The 22602-nt window shown below is 40.3% G+C and overlaps 1 pseudogene; it reads right to left on the minus strand.

Moving 5' to 3' along the window:
• Positions 1-8957: 8957 nt before the first annotated feature.
• Positions 8958-10478, minus strand: LOC148039062 (uncharacterized; annotated as a pseudogene).
• Between the last annotated feature and the right edge of the window lie 12124 nt (positions 10479-22602).

Below are 22602 nucleotides of genomic sequence, written 5' to 3' on the forward strand. Positions count from 1 at the left end.
CCTTGCTGTAAATTTGACCAAATTGCTTTTCTCCACATCATTTAGACGGTGGCTTTCAAAGGCTACGGCATGGCCTTCTTGATTTAGCACTGCACCAATACAATCACCGCAAGCATCTGCTTCCACCACAAATGGTTTTACCAGATCTGGAATGATAAGAACAGGTCCAGAAGTAAGAGCTGTTTTCAGCCTTGTGAAGGCTGCCTTCTCTTTTTCCTTCCATTGGAAAGAGATTTTCTTCTTTGTAAGGTCATGAAGTGGATAAGCCATATGTGCAAAATGCTTGATGAAGCGGCGGTAATAAGAACATAAGCCAAGAAACGATCGCACCTCATGTACATCATGAAGATGAGGCCATTCTTGGATTATCCTGATCTTTTCAGGATCCATCTGAATCCCTTAAGAAGAGATGACATGCCCAAGGTAATTTGTTTTATGCATGAAAAATTCAGTCTTTTTACCATTTACCAAGAGTTGATTTTGTTGTAGTAATTGTAGAACAATTTCCAAGTGTTGATGATGCTCCTCTTCATTCTTGCTAAAGACAAGAATATCATCAAAGAAAGTACCGACATATTGTCGATGCTCTCTAAAGATGCGCTCCATCATTCGATTAAAGGTGGCTGGTGCATTGGTTAATCCGAAAGGAACCACCAAGATTTCATAAAGACCGTATGAAGTGCGGAAAGTAGTTTTGTGTACATCTTGTGGTATTACCCTAATTTGATGATAACCACTCTTTAGATCAATGCGGTTGAAAACCTTTGAGCCTCCTAGACGATCCAAAATGTCGTCAATTCTGGGAATAGGAAACCGATTCTTCACAGTGATTTTGTTGAGGGCTCGATAATCAATGCACATCCTGAATGTGCCATCTTTCTTTTGAACAAGAAGAACCGGTGATGAACAAAATGGTGAGCTACTTGGCCTAATTAGCCCACGGTTGAGTAGGTCTTCGACTTACCTTCTGATTTCTTCTTGTTGAGGACGGCTCACATGGTATGGTGCTATATTAGGAGGAGAACTGCCCGGGATAATATCAACATGATGATCTTCTGGCCTTTCTGGGGGAAGCTGATAAGGAATATCTTCCGAAAAACAATCTTTATACTTTTCCAAGAGCTGAAGTTGCTCTTGGTTTTCAGCATTCATATTATCTTTTACATCAGTGACATAAAGCAGACAACATTGAACACAATCCTTAATTGCTCTAGAGACTTGCTTATGGCTTACCATAGGTATGGTGTCTCCAGAAACTCCAGCTTGGATCTCGTACTTCTTGCCTTTGTTGGTGAGTTCTACCTTCTTTTTCTGAGAGAAGATGGTTGAATCTACTCTATGATTCCAGGGCATGCCAAGAATCACATCGCAACCATCAAGGTCTCCGATACAGAAGGTATCTTCGTCACTGTAGCCTTGAATTTGAAACTTGAGCTTGCCAATGTAGGGTATCACAATCTTCACTGTGTCACCTTCATCAGCATTTAAAGCTTGGTGAACTTCTGCCGGAGTGTCCATCTCTTCATTCTTTAATCCAAGCTCTTTAGCTAATTACAAGGAAATGATATTTTCATTCGCCCCAAGATCTATCAAGAATAGTGCTTGCTTACCTTGCAACTGTCCCCAAGCTTTTAATAATTTGTGTGTCTCTAGAGTGTGAGTTGTGTTTGCAACTACATCACTGATAGCATTGATTTTCATTGGCGACTTAGGCTTGTTGTCAGAAACCTTGCTTTGTCCCTTGTTTGGACATTGCTTCACTATGTGGCCTGTTTGTCCACATTTAAAGCACTTCCCTTCTTTCATGAAGCGTTGCTTTTCTTCTTCGGAAAGTTGCTTTGCTTGTGGGTATAGATTGGAGCGAAATTGAGGAGCATTAGGAGGTGCATAGGGCTTCATTTTCTTTTGATTTGATGGCTGCTTTTGCCGCTGTTTTTGTCCTTCATTTGGGGTTGAATACTCCTCGTCATCAGCTACTCTCTTCTTATCATTCTTTTGGAATGATTTGTTGCCATTGTGCTCCATTTCCCATGTCTCAGCATGGTCAATGAGTTCCCTGAGACTAGAACAATGATAATGATTAAGAGCAGTACGAAGTTTAAAATGCAAACCTCCTTGAAACTTCCTAAGCTTTTCCGAACTGCTGATCTTCTTGAAATGTTGGACCTTTAAAAGTAGCTCCCAAAATCTCTTGGTATAGTCACCAAGTGACTCATTTTTCCTTTGCCAAAGCCGATCCCATTCCATTTTTACATCTCTTTTGAAATGAACAGGAAGAAATTGGCTTTGTATCATGCGAACAAAGGACCGCCATGATTTTGGGGCAGCATGATCATATTCCAACCCCGTCCACCAAGTATGGGCTAAGTCGGTTAAATGTAAAGCTGCAAACTTAATCTTGTCTTTTTCTTTATACTTGTCACAACCATACAAAATTTGAAATTGACGAATAAACTTCAAAAGAAGATCAGGATTTCGGGAACCATCATACATACTGAACTTGATCTTCTTTTCAAGTTGAGATAGTGACTTAGTCTTCTTCTTCTTCTTATGCCTTCGTCCATGCTCGGATCTTGAGGTTGAAGATGATGAAGTGCTTGATGGGGATGAAGATGGAGACGAGGGTGAAGAATGTCGACGCCTTTGACGATGATGAGGTCTTCCATGAGAAGGGTGTGACTCTTCGTCACTAGAAGAGGGTCCATCAGAGTAGGCGCCAGATGACTTTGAAGAAGAGGATGAGCTTCGACGCGATCTCTTTCTTTGTCTTGAAGTAGAATGGGACTGCCTCTTAGAAGTAGTTGGACTTCTTGATCGGCTCCTTTCATTGGTATGGCTTTGTCTCCTTGAAGCAGATGGGCTTCTTTCCTTGAATTCTTTGGGATTCTCAACTTTTTCTAGTTTGAGAAGTTGGTCACGAATTTGCTGATTCTCCTCTCTAAGACTTTGAATGGCTTGAAGGATAGCACTCAACTGATCCATTGAGACTCTTAAGAAAAAAAAAATACTCAAGCACTCAATGCAAGGGCTGAAAACAAACAAACTTATAATTGTAAGAACTACCAGTGTTGGGGTGAGGACCGAGCCAAAGCTCTGATACCACTGTAAACGCCCCGAACAACGTAGTATGCTTAACAATTATGATATTCGCTTGTTTTCGAGATTTAATATAAAAGAGAATGAACACTTAAAACTGAAAATGAAAATTACTCACAAAATTACAACCATGAAAATGTAAAAGTAATGGAGACAAGATTGAGGGTTGAAGATGGGCAAACCCCCCCCCCCCCCCCCCCCGAAGGAATGTATTTCTGCTCAACCCGAGTCCCTTAGGGAAGAGCTCAATTACAATCAACCTGGGAGTGAGAAGAAGTAATTCTCACTCTCACAAGATCATGCAAAGATGTACAAACACACATGCATTATCTATTATGCAATGATAAGAACTGATTTCTTTACAGTATGAGAGAAGAAAAAGGGGAAATCAGCCTTTCTCCATCGTTGATCAGCAGTACATGGATAGGGCTTGCTTCTTGTTGCTAAAATGGAAGAAAGAGCTCGAGAAGGAGGTGTTGTAATGAATTTACAGGCTTGCTGTCCTGCAAAACAGCAGTGATAGAAGAGGGAATATGGAGGAATTTGATAATGGAGAAGTGGGGGATGATGATGGGGATGGATGGGGCCAGTTTCTGGCTATCTGTGGGTGCTGTACATGAGTTTACAGCAAAGAAAAATGATGTTGAATGAAGAAAAACGAGCTCTTATTTATAGGAGAGGGAAGAGCTAGTACAAAAGGGGAAAGTGGAGTAGCACAAGACAAGTGTCCAGCCACATGTCATGAGATGTGACAAGTGGTGGGACACTTGGAAACTTGTGTGACAAGTGTCTTGACACTTGTCTCTTCTCTATGGCCTTCCTTTTTGGGTTGAATACTGTCAAGAATAGAAACAACTAAATTTAGTAAGCACAGTCAGAGTACAGAACTTACTATTTTTAGAATGACATCCCTATTTTTTAGGACTAGCATTTTTAGGCTAATTCGAGGCTCCTAAAATTTAGGGACCCCCCCAATATGGGTGTCATTTGAAAGCTTTTTTCGTGTACATCGCAAAAATGGTATCCGAATCTTCATGTGACTTTCATATGCAAAGAAATGTGCATTTCAAGCTTTCAGCCCACACATGCACATTATACAAGCATTTCATGATCATGCCATCTTGTTGATTGTAACTGTCTGTTCTGGTGGATCTAGCCCACACTTCAAGGCATCAATCCTTTCTATGTGCGAGTCTAACCTTGATATGTGTGAGTTCTAGTCACAGGCGCCCAATCGGGCCATATAGGTGGAAGTGTGAACTATCTTTTCTCTAACCCACCGCGTGGGTCCACCATAACCTGTGACCACTCATCAGTGGCCAGCTCCAATGCACTTTTCTTTATATCTAATTAGTGCAAAGGAGATAAATTTAATAAATCATTATATAGACAAATTAATGAAAAAGGATACAAATTCTGTTTCTATAGAGTTGTGACATTTATGATAGACATGTGGAAGGCCTAGAGATTGAGAGTGATGTAATGGAAGCTTCCAATGCTGCTAGAACAACTTTGCAAACAAGGTTTAGCCTTATTGATGAATAATTCAAGAAGTGGAAAGTAGATTTCCCTTTTCATCAAAATCAGCAACAACGTCTTCTTGTACAGAAGGATGTTGGATTTCTTGTATATCTTCAATATATGGATGATTGTTCTTCAGATACAATAAAAGAGAAGAAGATGGAGGATATTGCATGCAAATACAAAGAAGTTGAAGAGAAGGGTGAAATGTTTTAGGGGGATATTGAGAACTAGTTAGTGTAGGGATTCGATATTGCTTTGTTTAAAAGTGAGAACATTACAAAAGTGGAAGAAGAGGAGATAGAGTTGAGTGTAGAGATTGAAATAGGTCCTCTTGAATGTGTCCCAATATTTCCGAGTTATCTCATCAACAAAAAGAGATATGTATTGCTAAATGATATTCAACACCTTTTTGATCTTAGAGAAGATTACTACTTGGCAATCCTTGCTGCATGGGGTCAAAATGATAAGAATTGTACAGGTTATGACGAGGAATTGCTAGCAACTCTTGATGTTGAGGGAGAGAATTTTCAAGACAGTTCTGTAGCCTTGCATTCTTGCATTAATCAGATCGTGGAATGTGAAAAGGGGAGGATACCTATAGAGGAAGAGTACTTACAAATTCAATAGAGACTTGGTATTGATAACATGGGGTATGAAGAGAAACTGAAGTCTCTGTTAGAGGAGAAACCAAAAAGTTCAATAAATCTATATGATGATAGTCTTCTTGAAGAAGATGAAAATCCTAAGGTATGAAAGTGTGATTTATATTAGAGTATGTCATGCATTATAGACAAATATTTTTGGATATTTATCTATTGACATATTATACTATTGTGGTTTATTGTGCAAATAGAAATTGAAGATGCAGACAACTTTCTTGGAAGAGACAAGGGCTCAAGGCCATTGAAGCTTGGCAAAAGTCAAGGCCTTGGTCATTATATTTGAAGCTCAAATAATCAAACAGTTGTAATTTATCATAGCAAGTTGTCAAGCTCTCCAAGCTTACCAATGATGGCTTTGAAAGCTATCTCCAAGGTGATTGGATCCCAAGCTTTCAATAGAGGTTCTTACAAGATAATTTTGGTGGAGAAGGAAGAAGTTGTAAGACACTACAACATATACATGCTATAACGATGTTTTCTTTATATATGAAAAATATCCCCGTCGTCGCTATTAGCGTCGCTACAAAACCGTCGCTATTTGCCTCGCTGTTTTCGTTGCTAATTTCGTCGGTATTACCGACGAAATTAAATAGCGACGCTAATACCGACAAAAATAGCGACGGTTAACAGAGGAATTTCTGACGCTAATACCGATGATTGCAGAATTATTTTGCGATGCTAATACCGATGGTTGCAGATTATTATTTTTTTGGTGGCAGGGCTGCAGATGCAGCCCTGCCACAGTTAGAGCCACACACGGCTAAGAGACAATTCATGCTGTCAAAGAAGTTAGACAATCGATCCCAAATAATGATAAGACTATGCAAACAAGTACTTTCATGACATTAGTTAACACAAATGTGCACTGCATTGATAAAGAAAATAATAGAACTTAAATTGAGAAGTACTACTGCGACAAAGTAAATATGTATACACCTGCACATCAATATGTGGTGAATAACATGGAGATGTGTATATGGAGTCATGCTACAACATAGAAGTCCGAATCATATACACTTAGCTATTATATATGGAGGATAGAGGCCATAAGGCCTTACATAATACAAGATGGGGAGTAATCCTATGTAGCCTAATCTGCTCTCTATGACTCATCCGCATCAGACAACTCCTCTCGTTGTAGTGGCATACCGAAGGGAGCTTGCAATAGCAAATACATATATAATTGTGAGTACCAAATAAAAACTGACATATAATGACAGATTTCTCAAATTAGGAATGATATTTATTACTACTTACCGGTCCTCCGCGAGCATAGAGCTTCTCGATCAGGGCACTCAAGCCATTCTTCTCCTCGTATATCACCTCTAGTGCAGTCGGGTCGCGATTCATAAAACCTTGCTATGGCACACAAACATTGAAAAACAACGTACTTGAGATTCATGTTCGAAATACATACATCAACATGGATGTCATTAAATTAGAGTACTCTACCCTATTAATACTTACGAAATCTGCCAGGAATGTTGCGTGGCCGCCGCTACCAAGGTGATGCACTGATCTTGCGTCCAAGCGCGCATTTGCTACGTCCTTCTGCTGCTTCCACTTGTCTGGAGTGGATGTCGCCCCATCTTGGAGATTATTCTAGTCCTCTGTATCTAGCCACTCCGGCTTCGATTTTCCCTACTTGACTGCTTCATGTGCATCAGACCACCTATGCGATTGATAGTCACGCATACGCGTCATCATCAACCCTCTCGAAAATCTATCATTGCTAGAGGGATGATGGAACTCTCGATACAATGTATCGATTATGTACTCCTTGTTGGCATCTGGGATCTCCTTCCACTTGTCTGTAATGTTGAGCCGAAACACTTGTTGGCACAACTCATGCATCCTAGAGATGATAGCTTTTCCCTCATCATTCATGTATAGATGGCCAGTGGCCTTATCTATGAGATACGAGTAACCTACAAGATTTTGCAAACGGGTACTTTCATGACATTAATACAAATGTGTCAAACACAACTTGAATTGATAAGTGCTATTGCGAAAAAGGATGTGAAAATACATGCCTGGAGGAGTGGGTTTTGTGTACTTCTTGTCGGCCCTAGGAGTGATCGGTGGGGTGCATGAAGGAGTGGGAGCAGTAGACGTCTGCCCACCACTACCAGTGAAAGACGGTGTCGACTCCCTGGTGGCACTGCGAGTGGGAGAGACTGCATCTGTATCCCCACAACAGGAGTTGCCTCCTCCTCGACTACGTGACTCTGAAGCAAAGCGAGACCTACGGCTGCGTCTACTAGAGACCAAAGCATCGGACCATCTAGAGTCTGCCGATCATGCTAAGGTGGAACGGGAAAGCTGTGCATCGGCTCTATCTCTAATCCGTGCTAGCTGCTCCGGTGAGAAACGCGCTAGCATCGCGTCAATGTCGTCATCTGTAAAATTGCGATTCATCCTGCCGTCCGTGCCCAAATCCTAAACCTGCACATACAAGGAAAAATAATAATATTAGATAATGAATTGCAAGACATAATAAAACTAAGACTTAATTTGCAAGACTTCATTTTAAAATAATTAAAAAATTTAGATAATACAAAACACCATACTCCAAAAACATGCAAACTGTCCTAATCGATTTGCAAAAAGTGGCATTGCTGTAGTGTGAGGAACGTTTTGATCGAGTCACTTTTGTTTAGGGTTCCACAATCTCATCTTGACATAGCTCAGTATACACTGGGAGATCTATACAAAATTCTCCACAAAATGAGGACTCTGCTTCATTTTCAAAAAACCCATCCTCTATCTCCTCTATCTCCATAGGTGAGATGTCTTGGTCCTCCAGGCGGTTCATCCTAGTTTCTTGTATGCCTTCTGTCATTGCTGCTATTAAAGGTGTCTCTTCTACGATCAGTACGGGGGTTCTGGCAAACACGGGGATACTCCTAGATGTCATGGGAATGACATACCACCATTGAGGTTGTTGTGGATTAGGGAAAAAGACGACCTGATCCATATCCATATTACGATTAGTATAAAAGTCCACTTTGAGATTGCTAAAGCGCATCAAGTATTAGGGACTCTTACCTGCTCACAGTGATTTGGCAAAACAAATGTATCACTCAAATCGGTCCACTTCTTCGTTGAGTCAATCTCAACAAAGTCACTTGGCCCTCGCCGTGAACAGTTGCACCTGCTCCTTCGAGAGTAACCTTGAACCATTGCACATCAAATATGGTCACGGAGAAACTTCGATAGTCCACTGCAAGGATACTCTGTAAACATCCGAAATACTCCATCTCTGCAACTACACGGTTTGGATCTGTGGCACGTCGTCGGCTTTCCTGCTCAAACATTGCCATCACTCCATAGTCCATTGTCGAGCGTAACTTATCGATGTGCTCTACTCTGAAATGTCATCCACGTGACCATGCTGCACTATGGACCTTATACTGGGAGAAGAACAAGTATATTAGTTGCGATTTGCAGTATAGATTGTAATTTCTTGGGATTGCATACCTTGGGATTGCATCCACGTGAGAAGTCCCACTCTTCTTCAGTAACTGTTTCTCCATCTTGAGATGCTTTGGTTAGGGCCTCATGTAGCCATCTAGTGGACATGAGTAGAGGCATCTCCTCTAAGCCCTTTGGATATCGAATGGGCAGTTGCTGCGTACTCCGTTGAAAGTCAGATCTTGCAGACTCTTGCTCAGCTCAAGCATCCTCATACCATTGGAGCCACTTCTCCATTGTAGCGCTATGTAGCATACAAAATCGGTTCACCTTGGACTCCATGGATGCATCCATCTTCTTCTCTATTCCGTTTCCCACTAGGACATCTCCATTCGAACGATCATCCTCCTTAAGTGACCATATCAAGCCTTTGTCCCGGTCCACAATGGACAACCACTCAAAAATGTACACCAAGGCCTCCGACACTAACCAACATTCAGCCATGCTACCCTCAGGATGAGCCCGTTGTCGCACAAATCCCTTTAAGGCCTTCATGAACCGTTCAAGGAAAAACATCCATCGACTATGGACTGGACCTGCAACCTGCAATTCATCTACAATATGCACTAGAAGATGGGTTTGTATCGTGAGCATGCTAGTGGGAAGATACTTCTCCAAAAGACAAGCAGTCTCTACTGCCATGCATTTCACGGATTCAATCGATGATGTGTGAATCTCTTTTTGGGAGACAAACTGAACCAACTCAAACAATTTGTAAATGACTGTCTATACCTCCGATTTCAGAGACCCCACGATTGCGATCATCAATACGAATTGTGAAAACCATGTAATTAATATTGTGTATAAACAAATGGAGATTCTAAAATCTAATATGCAGAATCATGCCATACGCAGTCTCATACCGTACATACTTGACACATCTTATGCCAATCATGGGATTTGAGTCCCGTCAATTGGTCATCCTTTGTGAATGCTGTCTTGAGAGAACGCATTAGGCCAGTCGGCGTGTGAAAGGACTTGATATTTTCCTTTACTCATCGCACTTCATTGCCAGACAAAACCCAAGGAGAGCACGGCAATTGCACTCGACCGTCGACGCCACTTACAGGCCAATATGGTTCCATCTTCCCCACTGCTTTCAAATCCATCCTCGCTCCTAGTGTGTCTCGCTGCCCAGTGAGGTGGTCCCATAGCAAGCTACCCACATTCTTAAAAATGTGCATGGGATCTAAAAGGTGGTTAATTTTTAGTTTTTTCCAATAAGTCAGCTCATAGAAAATTGAGAAGCGTCGCATTCCACTGGGAAATGAGTCTTGGTCCACCATCCTGCGATCAAACCAGCTCAGTGCGTTCATTCTCGCAGGAGGGCGACCAAGAAATCATTCTCTCATGACATGACCCTCTGGCAAAAAAGCCCGATGTCCCTCAAATACCATCTTCTTCATAGATTTTGACATATGAGAATCCAACCTTGGTCCACACAAAGGACATGCATGGTAACCTGACGTGACTAGCCCTGCAGAACACACATGTACAATGAGGCATGTCATAACACCAACATCGCTCAAAGAAAACTAGCAAAATAAGAAAACACGCTTTACCATAGCATTCTCCATAACCTGGAAAGTCATGCATGGTCGACATAAGAATTGCCCTTATAGTTGCGGATCGCCTACCAATATGTTTGCTCATGTCCTCCACTACAATTCCCTCCCACAACTCCTTTAGCTCATCAATCAGTGGAGAGAGGTAGACATCCATATTCTTGACTTTGTATCGTCCAGGCACAAGCAAGCTGAGCAAAAGGTGTCCTTTCTTGGTGGAAAGACATGGCGATATATTGTAGTTAACAAGGACCACAGGCCATACACTATAGGAGGTGGAACGTAAACCAAAAGGATTTACCCCATCCATGGCAAGACCGAATCGTAGATTCCTTGCCTCCTTTGCAAAGTTAGGGAAAGTCTCGTCAATGTGATGCCATGCTTCTGAGTCAGCTGGTGTACACTGTACACCATCAGTGGATCGATTTTCCGCATGCCATGTAGCCAACTTTGCAAAACTCTTGGTTCGAAAAATGTGACAAACACGTGGTATCAGCGGAAAGTGCCTCAAAACCTTCTGTGGAACAGTCTGTCCTTGCAAGTCATTTCGATACCTGTCCACACCACACTTGGGACATGTGGCCAACAATTCAAACTCTCCCCGAAAGAGAATACAATCATTGGGGCAAGCATGAATGCAATTATAATCCATGCCTAGCTTTCACAGCACTTGTCTTGCATCATCAGGAGACTCAGGCATCGTGTTTTGGGTAGGCAAAATGTAAGATTTCAATGTTCTACAAATTGCAATGAAACACGTTATTAGAGTACTACATAGCACATTTTAATGGCTTTCAATAAAGAATCATACACATCATAATATACCTGAATAGCTCTGTCACACTCGCATCGCTCCATCCATACTTTGTTTGTATGCTCAACAATGCAAGAAGTGTCTTCAAATGGGATACCCGACTCCCATCATACAATGGAATGGTAGCCTCCGCAATTAAAGGATCTTGGGATTCTGAGTCCGTCGCAAGCAATGATTTGATCATGTCTTCTAACTCGGGCTCCAAAAAAGTAGGAGGATCATCCATATCTCCAGCATTCTCACCCATAGAAGGGGGTTGAGAGTTATCACCTTCTATGAGACAGTTAGTTATCTTGGATAGCATTTGTATAGAGTGTGGACGAACCCATCTTACTGGACGCAAGAGATCTGCGGACTGCAATGTATCGACATGGCCCTGACCCTGTAAAGGACGGTAAGGAGCTAACTTCTAAGATAACCCCAAACTGTTATACTTAAATCAATTACATGTCATATAGTAATGAGAGAGAACTTATTGCAATCTCGTAATTCAAGACTGCTTGGTCGATTATCTCAACTTGAAACTCTCCATACCATTGCACATGCTCTATGGACAAATGACGTTTCCGACGAATGGCCAATTTGCATTGCGTGCATGGACAGGGGACACGTTGATTGAGCCAAGCCTCACGATCCCCACCATGCTAGTCGTGAGTGCTAGACATCTTGACTGCGATGTAATGGAATGATAATTTAATAACAATTCTATATTGTATATTGGGACCACTCCAGTATATATATTTCAGGTCCTTTTTTTAAAATTTTCGTACCTATCTCTTTGAGTTCGGCTCTAAACTTATCTGTCTTTGAGGTCACGGCTCTAAACTATGCTCACACACATACATTTTTATAACAGTTAATAGATCTTCCACAATGCCTTGAAAGGCACAACTCCTTTTGAAGCCTTATTGGTCAAACGCTAGTAGTGAGTTGTTTGAAAGTTTTTGGAAGCATTACTTATGCTCATAGAAAGAAATTAGACTCTAAATCTCTCAAACGTATTCTCATGAGTAATAGTAACATCACCAAAGCATTTTACTTTTATGATCCTAGAAAAAGAAGTATTTCTACATCTAGAAATATCATTGTGGATGAATATGTAGTTTAGAAAGATCTTGCAAAAGATACAATCCAAACAAAACAAGCATCTCATTTCTCTTTCTCTACATCTCTATCTCTCTCACTCTCTCTCTAAAATTATAATCAAGCAAAACAAGCATCCCCCTTCACACTCCTTTCCATTTCTCTTTCTTTCAACACTTCCTACCCTATATACATTGCAAAGATTGAAGAGAACCAACAAAAGAAAAAATATAAAAACGCTCTCTTCCATTTCTCTCTTTCAACACTTCCTAACCTACATTGCAAATTAAAGCAACACAAAGATTGAAGAAAAACCAACACTTTCTAACCTACATTGCAAAGAATAAAAACCAACACAATAAAAATTTTGAAAACACTCACTTCCATTTCTCTCTCTTTCAACACTTCCTAACCTACATTGCAAAGAAACACAAAGCAATACAAAGATCGAAGAGAAACCAACACTTTTTAACCTACATTGCAAAGCAAAACAAAGATAGTAAAGAAACCAAAACAGGGCATATCGTCGTGCTCTCTTCTTCTTCCACGACCTCTTTGTGCAGGCGACGCTCCTCTCCTTGCATGCGGCTCGCGGCTTGCTTCCTTGCTGACCTCCCTCTCTTGCTCACCTCCCTTTCTCTTTCTCTCCGCCTTCGCCTTGCTTCTGCAGTTCGCGCGCGCGTTTGAAAGAAACATTCGGGTTTCCGCAAAATGTTACCAGAGTAAGTCGTCGCTATTAGTGTCGCTATTTATGTCGCTATTTGCATCGCTAAATAGCGACGTTTTTAGCGACGTAGATAGCAACGCTAATAGCGATGCTAATATCGATGCATTTTTTGACTTAAAATATTTTGAGGATTAGCGACGTAAATAGCGATGCCAAAAAAAAACATCGCTACTTAGTGTCGCTATATGTGTGTATGCTTGTAGTGAGAGTTTTTGGCTTCATGCTTGGATACAGTGGATCTAGGGCATGATACTTTGAAGTTCTTGTCTCTTATTTGCTCTCCCATGTAGGAGATGCCAAGAAGCTCCTTCCAGGCTATAGGAAACAAGATTTCTTGAAATGTAGAGGTCTCATCAAGTGGGATGAAACAAAAGATTCCCTTAGAGGACCTAGTGAATTACCTAAAACTAAAGACTCTTTTGCAATAGAGTCAGACTAAAAGATGTTAAGGTTTCTTGAAACCCATCTTTTTCCATTTTTTTGTCTAGTTTGTAACCATTTAGAATATCTTTTCTTTGCACAAGAGTTTAAATATTCCTCTTTTCTTCTTTGGGTAATAGTGGATATAGTCCTTGCCAAAGATGATGTATTACTACATGATGCAATTGTGTCTTTGATCTTGCATTTGTGCCAAATTTGTATGTAGAACCATTGAAAGACCTCTAATAAATAGTTTTCTTTGTATCTTCCACCTCCATGTCTTGTGTGTCTATATGCTTGATAAAACTTTGGTGTATGTTGTTGTGTATGGCAACCTACTTATGCGCAACATATTCTAGATCCAACTCACAACATGTTGACACATACTACCAATACTCATTTAGATTAATGCAAAAATGAAAAGGAATACTAATTCCCTTGTCCCTATTTGGGTCATCCTTGTCCTATACTAATCCTACTGTAGTTTAGAATGTGAACAATTCTGCATGCACACATAGCCCCACTCTTAGTACACATGTTTCATAAAGCCTTATATGAGGGATTCCTATATAAGTGGGGCAGATCGTACATTGTACCACTTTTTAAGATTGGAGAATCAATGGTCATTTGAAACTATGAAACCATAATGATTGGTCACTATCTAGCTCTGAGATCTATGGTTCCAATCTTGGGCATGAGTTGAGCAACTAGGCAAAGACACACATGCATCGAGCCACAAGGCACACTAGTTTTAGAAGGGGACACACAACATTGGATCATATACTCACATCATTCTCAAGCAACAATTCCAAGTTCTTGGTCTAGACCTTAAGGTGAATAGCGAGCCATTTGACACTCACAATGGCTCCTTATGTGTAGTAGGGTCTAGTTACAAAATGACAATTCAAAAGACATGTCATGTGGAAGGATTTAAAGTGCCATGTGTGAGGAGAAAGATGTAATGATCTCACATAAAGCTTATGACATAATGGTTGATGAAATACACATATTAGTGAACATGTTGCCATCCATAAAGCTTCTTACATAAATGTTGATGTAGTACATAGACTAGGAGAACATAGAGTTTCTTATATAATTGCTAATGTAGTACAAACCCAAGCACATAAGTTACTATTCATGCTTCAATACATCCTATATATAAACATTTGAAAAGATTTCCTACCCCATTTTAGATGCTTAGACTTTACAATAAGTGAATCTAAGATATGATCAATCGCATAATGTAGAATCCATGTAGATGTTATCACCAAATCTTCCTCTATGTTCCTATAAGGATTGAAAAAATCTATGTTTCATGCTGTGGAAAAGGGAATAATGATATATCCCTTCCTATTTCTTGATGTGGAAAATAGACTCAAATGTTGTTGGGGTCTAGTCTAGAAGGATGTTGGTCCACATCTCACCATGGTTATTGTGAACAAGAATAGGAAGAGCTTGAGGGACACATGCTGGCCAATGAGGAAAAAGATATGTAGAGATCTTGGCCTAGACCCTATGGCATGCAAGGAACCATTTGAACACACCTAGAATGGCTCATTGCATGCTATGGGGCCTAGACGGTTGCTCTGACTTGAGGTAGAAAACAATCAAAGATAAATGTCATTCCATAAATAAGAAACTAAGAGAAGTACCTCTAAAGCATGTTGACCTTATCTTGATTTGTGATTTGAAGATGTACTTTTTATTTGACCAGAGATGGTGCATATGTATAGCATATACCATTGAGAATGATGTCATATCTGAAACGTTAAGTTGAAAAACACAGCACGCTTGCCACATGGCAAACAATCGACCATGAATTCTCAATACATGCACACGTGGCAACATTACATGATGATACATGGCAAATGGCTCTCCATAATTCCCACATCTACAGACATGTAGCATTGGCATGCCATGGAATTGCACATGTGGGATTGACATATATATTTTGTTCAACTCATTGTTTGGATTCACAGTCACATTTCTACCTTTCTCTAGGGCATGTTGTAAAATGTTGTATAACATTCAAATTGAGAATTGATGCATCCTTAGGTCGATTGTGCACATTTTGGAGAGGTAAACTTCATCCCTTTCTATTCCAATATCTCATAGTTAGACCTACGATGTGCTCTATGGCACTTTACCATTGCAAGAACACCTTTATGTGCATCATTGGGTCCAAGTTAGTGAGACAACAATATTCCCTTACCCCTCTTCTTTTCTTAATTGTTGCAAAGGCCATGAGCTAGTGAAAGGTAAAGACCAAGTGGAAGCACACAAGCAATAGAAAGAGCTATGGTGGGGAGAGAGTAGAGTAGTTTATTATCGTCCGGAAGGCCAAATTATGACCCATGGGATCTTTCCAAATATACAATGATTCTCCTTCCCCATGGTAGGAAAGGGTAGCTACGGTGAAAGAACAATCTATGTAGTGTGGTTCTCCCGAAAGCATAACATGCGGGTGATGAGAGTCCCTAACTTTGATATAGGAGTAGTGGTCAGAAACTAGTGGAGTGGCCCATGTAAAGGGATATCAAAGTCAGCCCATATGTGTGCATATGATGGGCATGTCATAATCATATGCTCCTCTGATTCTACACTCTGTAGTCCACACAGCTTGCATAACCTCATCTCTCTTGCTTGTCCACTCCATGCACTTGTCTCAATCAATAAAGTGTGTGATCAAGTTCGAAGTCATGCAATACTCCATCTAAATACCACTGAGAGTGAGTTGGCTATGTATGGCTGCATGTGTGTCTCTGCATGCATGTAGGATTCCCAACATGAAGGATAGATATGCATACTGTAATAAGCAAGTTTTCCATTTGCTCCCTTGCTTTGATGTTTTGCTTGATATTCTCATAAGAGGTTTGATTGAAATGTGTCTATGCATATATCTTTGGATGCCATATCTAGATATCTATCCAGTCTCCACCCTTTAAACCATTTTCGCATATCCAACACCCATCCTATTGAAAGAACTTTACTTTTCCACGTTTTTTGTAGGCGTGTGCTAGCATCCCATGCTCGTTTGGGGAGCCTACTGTCATCCATTTGATGTACTCGGGTGGCATATCTCAGTACTCGAATCATAGCATGCACCTCAATTGGCCAATGACCAGTTTCCAAAAGCAAGTACATATGGTGTGGTGCTTTTGATGCCCAAATGTCTATGAATAAAAGCTTTTTACAGCTTCTCAATGTCATTCCATGCAGATGAGGAGATGCTCCCTCCCACACTTCCACTCCATATAATACTGTCTATAGAACATATGCATCAAAAATCATACAGTGTATTTTCCAGCATTTAGTATATGTACGGATGCAGTCGTTTTCAAAGTCATAATACTTGCTTTTCCGTGCCTCTAACTACCACTCTACACATGTATGCCATCTATGGTCTGTATGTATCTCAATCCCCAAGTATTTGAAAGTAGATACTACCTCTATAGGCTGTTCCGCATAATGTACTTTTGGTGGGGTCTTTGATTGCTTGATGCATATAGCCATTAGCTTTGTTTTTTATACATTCACCATCAAACCACTATCTTGAGAAAACATTTCAAGAATCCCCATGAACTGCTGCATACGTTCCCCAGTATATGTAAAGAAGACCACATCATCTGCATAAAGCAAGAACAAGATGGAAAACATACCAATATGCGGGCTTTTGACTTCCTCTTCATTCATAGCCATGAGAAGTATTTCCTCTAGCTTATCAATGCATAAACAAAATAACGTAGGGGAGAGCGGGCAACCTTTTTTGACTCCCATATTACTCTCAAATACTTGTGACAACCCATTGCGACCTATGAGGTAGCACACCACTTGTTGATATATCCTGTAAATTCCCATGCATAGATCATTTGGGACCCCTAATTCTTGCATTCATTGCCATAAGCCAACCCTTAGTATGGTGTCAAAAGCCTTTTTAAAATCCACAAAATAGCAATACAAGTTGCTCCCTCCAGCCGACTCTCATCCATAAGCACATGTAAAGAAACTAAATGGTCTATGGTGTTATGACCAGGGCGAAAACTTGCTTGTCCATAAGCTTGTTTGTTATTACTTTCTACCCATTTACTCAATTGCATTTCCAGGATAGTGTTGAATAGCTTTGCCATGACTGAACTGACCATAATTGTGCGGTAGTTTGTGAACAAATTGTGATCTCGTCCCTTATACAATTGTTGTATCTAGTTCTCTTGCAATTCTTGGGGAAGACCATATGCAAAAGTATGATGTATCACATGCAACATAAACAATCTTGTCTCCTTTGTTGTCCATTTCAATATCTTTGCATTCAACTGCAAAGTATCGCATGCTTTTCCATTAGCCATCTTGTTGAGGGCTATCTCCAATGTTTCTAAAGTGAAGACAGCACTAAATGACTGCATATGTACATCACATTTGATGGGCTGTACCCCTTTATGCATGTAAAGTTTTGTAACATACGATAGCATGTCAGCATTTGTAAAATCTCCCATAGCCTTTGAATGTTTGGTTTGCAATTTTCTCCATGCTTGCCTTGGACATTTCTCAAACTCCCTAGCATCTTCATTTCTTTGGCCACTACATATTGTTGTCGCTTTTTACGTGTGAGAGCATTATATCGTTTTTCCACCTCACTTCGTTCTTGTCCCTTAGGAAGGATTTTCAGCTTTCTATGTGCAGCCTTACATGCATCATCAAGTCATTTCTTGCATGGCAATCCTTTGAAATTTTTGTGACTACTATTTGGTTTCCCAAAAACCTCTATAGCCATATTTAACATTGCATCTCTCAGATCAGCCCATGTGCTTCTAGTAAGATTGCTCATAAGACTATCCACCCCTTGCATGTCCTACATATGGTGGAAAATATCAAGTGTCAAGGCCAAAGCTATATGATTTGATTCTGGATGTTTTTCACCTAACCATAACTCTCTGATAATGCATAAATCTAGTATCAGGGAAACAATTCATACCATTCAATATCAACATGTGCAAAAAATTAACCATATCCATCAGAGCACGTCCATGAGCGTTAATGTTTGTATCCTCAGACTGTCTACACCAACATGCATCTACATCCACAATCTCTTCCTTGTCTAGCTCATCACGCGCTATGGGCTGAAATTGCATACGTCCAATACACACATTTAAGTCACCTAAGACCATCACATGTCCTTGTTGCATATATGTGCATGCATCCATACTCAAATCTTCAAAAGATTCTTGCAAATCCACTTCATATCGTGCATAGAAGGGGGACTCCTTATGTGGAATGTAACATCCCGCAATGTACATCGGTGTAGTGTGCTTGAGCGTAATCTATATGTACTACTTATGTTGGTCTACTTTACATACATCAATCATTTCTTCCAAATGACATTTGTATATGCATGCAACCCCTCCTTTCCCTCTTTTTCCTACATGTGGTTGATATGCGCTATGAATTATGTACCCTGGGATATTGGTAATTCTACATGTCTCCTGCTCCCATGTCTCGGCGAGGAACACAATGTCAGCATCACCAACCATAGCATTAATTCTTTCACCTTTATGCCATGGAAATCCTCTATGATTCCAAAAAAACACCTTCATAAGCGTGCAACTCCCATGGGTCGTGCATCCCTATGCATCCTTTGAAGTGTTATCACTAGATTTCTTTCGCTTATTGTATTGCTTTTGACGTTCCTCCCATTGCATGGGGGTGCGATCCTCATTTACATAAAAATATATTCCCTTGAGGTATACTCGACTACTGTCTAAAAGTATAGTTCTCTTATGTGCATCCAGTAGAGTGCATACAATGGCTCTTACCTTCCCATCATCTTTCTTCTTTCCCATATGTCGAGCACCAAAGATAGGTACATCTGCCATGGTGAAATGCTTACCAAAAGACTCTGTCACTTCCATAGTAAGAGATAGTGCAGTCTCATCATCTGTTTCAGGCAATCCCCAAATAATGAGGCTTTGGGCCCGCTTTTCTCTTTCTTTACGTTCATGTGCATCCACATCATCTACCACTGCATCACCGCCCTCTGCATGAAGTACATGCATGTCTCCATTTGGGGGAGTATGTGCTACTACTCCGGCCCATGTTTTTGGTGTTTCCATGCATGTGGGTGTCACCATACTTGTTTCCAAGTCTGTGATTCTCTTGGCATGTTCCTCCATAGTCTGTTCCAACTGTGTATTCTTGCTTTTCAATGCTTGACACTTGAGAGCCAAGTGTGTGATTTCTTGATTCTGTGCATTGATTGATGCTTGAAGTGTCACCAAAAAATTCCATATCCCATCCTGTGAGATTTCTCCAACACATGGCTGCTCCAACATGCCAGTAGAGGGAGGTGAACTTGTGGTTGTCGAGTTGGCTTTGCTGCATGTGACATATCGTCCACTCCGAGAAAGGTGCTCATTAGTATCTAAAGTGAGTGATGGACACTTGCCACTTGTAGTATATAGGTGTGTGGTCACAGTGTGCGAAGCAAATAAATGGCAGCGTAGGCACATGTGCCTTTACCCACAACAAACTCCCACTTAAAGATGAATCTACCTCTAGTGAGGAGAGAAAAAGAGGAATAAAAGATACTGCAAGCGAGAAAGCATTTTCATTTCTTTTAAGTACATTTTCCCAAGGCAATGATGCCATAAAAATGTGTGTGGTATGTGAACCACAATTAAAACATGATCAATAGACTCGCATACAAGCAAGGGATAGAGGATACTAGCCTTGGCACCTCAAGCAAAGACAGGATTTTCATGTGTAATCTTCCATGGGGAATCACCAAAAGATACCTGATATCTTGCATCATCCATTTGTCTACCAAAGAGTAGGCTTTTGGTCAAAGTTAGAACATGGCATACACTATGCAAAACAAAAGTGTCACCTCAAGCAAACTGCAATTTGACATTACCAATGGCAAGTCATTTCCTAGTCTCACAAAAGTTGTCATGCCATGATAGAAGTGAAACCAATATCTATATGGGGTAACATGAAAGGAGGCCCTTGAATCAAGCAACTAACACTAAGAATATGTAGATGAAGCATTTTCCAATTGAGAAGCAACAAGAGAGGAAGTTGCTAAGATGCACTCATCAATTGACTCAGACTTCACTACATTTATCTCTTCAATCTTTACACTAGAATTTCTCTAGGGACAATTTTACGATCATTAGACTTTTCCTGCACTTTGTTCCTATCTTTATCTTTGTGCTTATTGTTGTACATCTTATGGTATTGTGGTTGAATATGACCCTACTTCCCATAGTGAATGACATATAAGAGAGTCCTTACAACCATAGGACTTACTATGAGACTACTTGCAAGAGTGAGACCTCTGTGAGTGTCTATTATATCAACCATTACTGCTCTTACTATCATGTCTACCTCCCTAACAATCAATGCATAAGAAGTACAAGTTGCATATACATTCTTTGAGTAAGGAACCCTCAACATCTTGAAGGGGTTGATTGTGAGGCACTGTAAGTCATCCCCTTGACTTAGATGACAAAGCATAGGACCAAAAAATAATCCCTCCAAATACAAATTTTTGATGCAAGGTGAAGTTGGTGGATGTTAGGTGGCTCCCCTTGCTTGTGAGTTGGATACCGCACTCATGGATTCGTTGTTGTTGTTGGTTGTGGTGTCAACGACCTCCATAACCTTGTTTGCATTATGGCTACACTACAAGCTTCCAAAGGATACCCTACCTTAGATTTGCATCATAGCTTTGATGTGAGGCCCTCTTGCCCTAAAAGAGAAGATAGATAGCTCACCCACTAAGATGATCTAAATCTCTTTTAGGAATGTTGACATTACAACTGACTTCCTTTTTTTGCTACTTATGCACATGTAAGTGATTTTGGCCATGCCTTTTGTTCCTGATCCCAATGAACAATTGCGTTGTGCTCTTCATCCTTTCCTTTTGAGACTGCACAAGAATCATTGGAGTTTGTTTGTTATTGTCAATTACAAGGAGTTTGTTTGTTAATGGAGATTGTGCAGGAATCATCGGAGTCTGTTTGTTGTTATCAATTACAAGGAGTATGGCTTGCCCAAGTTCCTTTCTATCCATGTATTTTGTACTTGGACTTGATGAGGGAGGCATCACCCTCCAAGGAACTTTGTGGATCATTAGGTAACAACATTTAATCCCCTATTGTCTTAATGCTTGGGGTTGTAGTCTTTTATGTGAGTATGTATTGATGAGTTTTCTTTTGAACTTGTATTGATGGGATTTTTTGCAGTGCATTGAAGAGTCTTGGGTTGCACAAAAAGTTCTTGCACTACACCAAATTAAATATTGCGGCCAATTGTGCAGCCTAACACCCATGATTGTAGCTATTATATGATGTTCTTCATTGATGCTTTGGTGGAGAACCCTATTTTGGAGAGTCCACGAGCAAAATAGGTGAGTGCCTCACTTGGTTTCTTGCATGCATTCTATAATTTCCTTATAGTTTTAGTTATGGAGTTCTTGCACGTGTTTAATGGTTTGTTTGCTTGTATAGATGATGCATTCATGGTTTACCCATGCAAAAGTGTTGTAGGTGAAGGAGAGGTTGCAGAAATGATGCAAGTACTTGCTTTTGACGTGCGAGGGTTAGAGGGCCAGGGGCACTTCCCTTCCTCATTACAATTGATCTATGCATCTCTTAGTGTTCACATTGCCTTGATGCATTCGCTACTTCCCTTGGTCTCTTGGGTTCTTGTGGTCTCTTTGTCTCTGAGTGGTCTCTCAGTGTCATCTCTTGGTATCTACACATCTCTTGTCTTTCCTTGGCGTCTATTTTTATTATTTTCTTTGAAACTTTTTGTTCTCTACTAGGTTAATTAAAATAAAAATGGCTATTTATCTAACAATATGTGCTCTTTGTCGAGTTAGTAAAAATTGAACGAGTTATTGTATTTTGGATCATGTGGTCTTTGTTGGTTGGGCATAGATGCAAGTGTTACTAAAGTTTGTTGCATCTAACTGAGACATTATAAGCTCACCTTAAACTTGTACTTACAAAACATGGTTTAGGTGCACTGGGTGGAAAAACTTCTAACATTTCCTTAGATGGTGGATACCCTAAATTGTACTTGTGTTGTCTAGCATTTGGCAATGACACACATGTGATAGGGAGAGCACTTTGCACAATCTCTTTTGCACATTACAACTATGTATATACTCACCATGTTTTCTAAATTGCATGTATGCTTTGGTCGAGGATAAAAAGCAAGTGTGATTGCAAGTATGGCCAA

Source organism: Lygodium microphyllum, chromosome 3 (genome assembly GCF_053477565.2).
Source record: "Lygodium microphyllum isolate KBCC chromosome 3, Lygodium_microphyllum_v1.1.10, whole genome shotgun sequence".
NCBI classification, from domain to species: Eukaryota; Viridiplantae; Streptophyta; class Polypodiopsida; order Schizaeales; family Lygodiaceae; genus Lygodium; species Lygodium microphyllum.